The following is a 5,463-nucleotide window of genomic DNA, read 5'->3' as shown; positions in this document are numbered from 1 at the left end:
AAGCAGGTGAGCAGCATGGGCTGAAGCAGTAGGCGTGGCCGGCAGGTAGAGTGGAGCAGAGTGAGGGAGAGTGGAAAAATACTGCAGGGGTGTGACAGGAGGGGAATGAGAGGCAGAGAATGTGACAGTATGTGTGTGTGTGTGTGTGTGTGTGTGTGTGTGTGTGTGTGTGTGTGTGTGTGTGTGTGTGTGTGTGTGTGTATGTGTGTGTGTATGCGTGTGTACGTGTGTGCGTGTGTGTGTCAGATTTGATGAGTATGTGGAAAATTACTGAGACAGGGTGATGGAAAAGTACTGAGTGTGTAATTCAAATTCAATACTGTGAAGCTAGCAAAATAGCAAGTAGCATGTTTAAATCTCTTCAGACCAAGGTTTTTTTTTTCTTTTTTGCTGGAAAAAGCATGTGTATATTGGCTGTTGTAAAAAATCTATTTTTTGAATAAATCAGCCCTGGGGATTACGTGAGAGAAAAATGAATAAACCAGTGGTGGAATTACTTAGTAGTAACGAGAAAGTTCTTTTTTTTAACCACCTTATGCATTTAAACATTATAATCTTTTCATTCATTTCTGTGATGCCAGTCAGCCAGTTTCAAATCTATTCTAATGCCTTTAACGAAAACATCAGACAGGTCGTGTTAAGATTTTCAATAAGGTTGAATTTAGTTGGGGGATTATTTTCATTAGGTTTGTAAAAATACTGTATGTGCTGTAATTCATTTGACATAAAGTCGGTATATGGTTTTTTTCTCTCCCAGCACAGGTATGCTGGAGGATATGAAATTTCAATCAGCATGAATTATCACATTCAATATGACAACAAATGAAAGAACATCATTATACAATCATATGCCTCTTTGTAATTACTTAACGTATGAGTGACAGTTTTTCCAATAGATTTTTTTATACTTAACAATACACATTGAGCATTTTCTTGAGAAAAGAACAAAAAATAATTTACACATGTATGTCCTAAATGACAATTGCCTTTTTTTTAAAGAATTGTGTATGCGGAAAAATTACATTTATTTTAGAAATGTCCTTTTTTTTTGTTTTGAATGGTTGATAATCAAATTTAAAAAAAAGAAAGAATGAGCTTAGATATGATATAATTTTAAATTTTCAAGCTAACACTCATCAGAATTCATCAACTTTTGTAACTTGTATGGTGAAGGCTATTTTTGCTCATGTGGTAAAATATAATTCAGGATAATTATAAAAATATAATTGGCAGACTATGCATGGTTGCAACACTAAAACAAAAAGATGCAAATGCATTCTCCAGTTCCCCTGTGGCGATTCCTCAATTCCGGGGGGAAGTATCAACCTGTCATCTTTTTACAGCTATCCAACTTTTGTTTTTACAAGATGGTGTGAAAATGCTTAGCTTCACACCCTCTTGATAGATGGGGATGTTCCGAGGGAAAAAGCACTACTCCATTTGGCAACAACTATATAAGCAGGCTGATCTATAGTTTGGGGTTCCCGGTTCGTGATTGTGACTGCGTGTGACTGTAGTTGGAACCCGAGATCTTGTATTCTGTATTCAACTCTGACCACTACAATAAACCATTTGTTTTAACTATGCTGTAAGTTCTATTAATTTTTAGCATGTAGGAATTGTCTCTGAGGAAGATTCTAACAATTGCTTCGATGTGAAGTCAGAAGAGTTGTCTATATAATTGCAACTTTGGTTAGGGTTCTGTGAAAACTCAACATAGAAAGGTCCCAGGTCAAGGCCTATGTCATATTATAGCAAATAAAAGATGTGTGATGTGTGTCTCACTACCATATTAATTCAGTGCCAAATACATTAGTTATTTTGACAAGTCTCTTGATTACAGATTTTGAATTAGGGATAAAAATATGTTATTTTGATGTTCTGTGTTAGCATAACATAAAAATGTAGGTAGTGGAATGGGGAAGCAACGGTCATACACATCTCTTTTTCTTAACAGATTTGTTAACTTTAAGCTGATTCACATTTTTTTTTCTCAGGACAGTGTGTTGACTGGTGGCATGGCATTTTGTTTTCCATAACAGTTTGCCAGTCTCACATACCATACGTCATGCATTACCGCTTGTATCTCATTAGAACAGAAGAGTGCCAGGATTTGCAGTTGCTTCTCTCTCTCTCCCTCTTCTGAGTCCCTCATAGTTTCCACCTACCTGGGTGTGGCTGTTGGTGGCAGCAGAGCAGCACACCTGTGACTAATCTCTAATCTCCAGACCTTCATGAGGACCAGCTTTCCCCCATTCATTGCCAGTTCGTTTGTACTGCTTGTCAGTATCTACACCTTGTCTCTCTTGAACTCGCACCTTGACTTTTTGATAACTCTGTTCTCTCCGTGTTCCAGTTCCGGTCTGCTGCCTGTTTGACTATTTCCATTCCAGCCGCCTGCCTGCCTTCTCATCTCCTACCGATTCACCTGCTCAGCCTGATCATCTGGTTCATCATCTCATCACATTCATTGTTAAATAAATCTTTTTCCCTTTTACCTGATGTCTGCGCATTTGGGTCCTGCAGTATACCTCGACAGTAGAGAACTACTACAGCTGCAGGAATGCTGATTGTATGCCTGACCTGCATTAGTCCATGCTGATCATGCTCCATTAATAGAATCTACTCTTGCAATACACCACTAGATGAGAGGCTCAAATAGATAGACCACTGTTGTCCATGTGCACTTCGTGTTAACTCATTTTTTAAATTCTTTTTGAGAGAGCAAGCTTGCAATCTTTGCCTCTAGGAGCTTTCTCAATATTTCACGACTATGCAATGTATCTTTGAAACTGAAGTACGCTGTGAATTAAAGATGACTGACTGTATAATCAAAAACCTTTTAAACCAAGTGGAAAGGAAAGCCTCTTTGGGTTTTGGTTTTAATTGAGTGACCACAAATTTTGGTGAATTCATCAAAGCATATTTTTTCTTGGACATTATACAGACTCAGAACTTGCACTTTTTAGATAAAAAGAACCTCTAAACTCTTGCTTCACCCAAATGTTTAAAACCAATCATTCACTTTTGAAGCAGGACCAGCAGTTCAAAAAGGCATAACGGAGAAGAAAAAGTAGTAATACTTTTAAGGCCATCAGCCTTAGTCTAGAGTTGAATTTTTCTACAAAAAGACTGACTATATAGGAGGTGTTATTGGTTGTGTGGCAATTTAAAGCACACATTCTACTGTACAGCAATATAAATGGTCATACAAATATGAATGTGTTTTGTGTGTGTCATTATTGATATTCAGTCTACATCTCTTATTCTGTACCAGTCCACATAATTTTCTATTGACTATCACAACACTTTTATTACTGTATACTATTTCCATAGTGTAATAAGGGTTACCCAGGTCACAGATGGATCATGTTATTTTAAAAAGGATCACATGACGTGTTATACCACTTTGTTTTATTCATACAAGTCATAAAAATATGTAAGACATTCAAAGATTATATGTAGCCAAGTGAAGTAATAACAAAATAAAAGTTAAGAGTTGTCTTTTTTTACCGAAAGGAACAAGAAATCTGACTGATCTATACATTAAGAACGTTTATCAAGACACAAAGGATTGAAAAGACTGGTTTGTCAGAGTTTTCACATTTTAATGATCCTTTCTGGGGTTCATTCTCCATCTACTTCTCACCTACTTTTCTGTCTCCCACTCCCTATGTGGAGTAATCTGAGAATTGATAAGGAATGTCTCACAGAGAATATATGATCTTATTTTAATGTATCATAGTGAAGTAACAGGTTTGGACATCACAGGCAAGGATCTGTGGGGTTTAAAAGTGTTCTTATTTCACTCAGTCGTTTTGGTCATTTTGGGTCAGGATAATAAAGATCTGGCATCCAAAAGTGTTGACATAATTTTGAAGTAAAGCAATTCAAACTCTCCTGAATAGCCACATGTTAGGTCATGTTAGGTCACTAAGTAAAGCCACCATGTAAAGCCAAGAGGCCCGAAAAATCAAGGATCACTGCAGTGACATGCGGTCAGGGGAGGCAGGTGAGGCAGTGCCTCGTCTGCCATCATGAAAGAAAAAAATGACAAATGTAAGAAATAAATTATTTGCTTATAACTATCCAGTGATGTGTATTGTATAGTTATTTTCCGTTTAGTTTATTTTATTTTATTTTATTTCCGTTCCGTCACCAGTTTTAGGTCATTTTTACTCAAAATCGCTGAATTTTCACATTTACCGCTGAAATACTGAGAAGAGACCTGCGGTGAGGCACTAGCCAGCAGAGCCTCATCATGGATTGTGCAATGACTCAGCTAACTCTGCTGGCATGCTATACAGTGAGATCATAATGCTATCTCTCTAGTTGTTGCTATTGAAATGTTTAAACATGTTTCCTCTATGAATTAAATTCGCATTATTTAGCTAATGTATATAATGTACAATGTTTTCTTGTCAACAACTATATGTGTGTAACGTCTTTCTTGAGTTGAGTGGTCCTGAAACCGCTGGAAAAAGGCACTACGTGAGGCACACAGTTATCCAGCCTCATGGTAAGGGATGCTGGTGATCCCAGGGATTCGAGCGAGGATTCCACTTCCTCGGCCATAGAAGAAGTGACAGCAAACTACAGTCTACAGTCACGTGCAATCATTCCCTTGCCTTACTATTAAAATGGAGCAAAACTAAATACTCCTATTTGATTATGAAAAAAAGACCCTAGAATACTTTAATTAATTTTACAGATTTCAAGAAAGTATAAACCTGAGAGAGCTTTGTGTGGTAAAATAGAGAATGTAAATCCTGATGTTGAACCATTGGGATTTTGTGACAGACACATTCTAACAACCACTGACAGCTGAACATACGCAAGAAACTGCCTGCACCTAGCAACAATGCACACTATAAACTAATTAGAAGGTAACAGAAATCAAGCAGCAATGAATACAAAGCAGGTGAGCCTTCTCCTTTTCAGCTTTAAACAATCACACAATGAGGATGTCACTTCTTTTTTTTGGTAATAATTACTCTTTCAATTGTGCTTGATTATTTAATGTATTAAATACATTTAGTAAATAAATTTGGAATGACATTTCACTAGATTTATGAATTCTTCTAAATCTGTTCATTGCTATCTTTTTAACTTTTTCCATTTTTAATTTTTGTGATGCCAAGTTCAGGAACATGTGAAATAAAAACCAATACATATGAGTACATCAGAGGGACAGCACATGTTAGAGGTTTTGGAGATAAAGTCAGAGAGGCCAGACTGAGATGTTTTGGACATGTCCAGAGGAGAGATAGTGAATATATTGGTAGAACAATACTGAGTTTTTTGAACTGCCAGGCAGAAGGCCTAGAGGAAGACCAAAGAGGAGGTTTATGGATGTAGTGAAAGAGGACATGAAGGTAGTTGGTGTGCGAGAAGAGGATCCAGAAAGACAGGGTTAGATGGAGGCAACTGATTTGCTGTGGCGACCCCTGAAGGGAAAAGCTG

This window comes from Antennarius striatus, chromosome 13 (genome assembly GCF_040054535.1).
Source record: "Antennarius striatus isolate MH-2024 chromosome 13, ASM4005453v1, whole genome shotgun sequence".
Taxonomy (NCBI): domain Eukaryota; kingdom Metazoa; phylum Chordata; class Actinopteri; order Lophiiformes; family Antennariidae; genus Antennarius; species Antennarius striatus.
Note: the sequence above shows the minus strand (reverse complement) of the source record.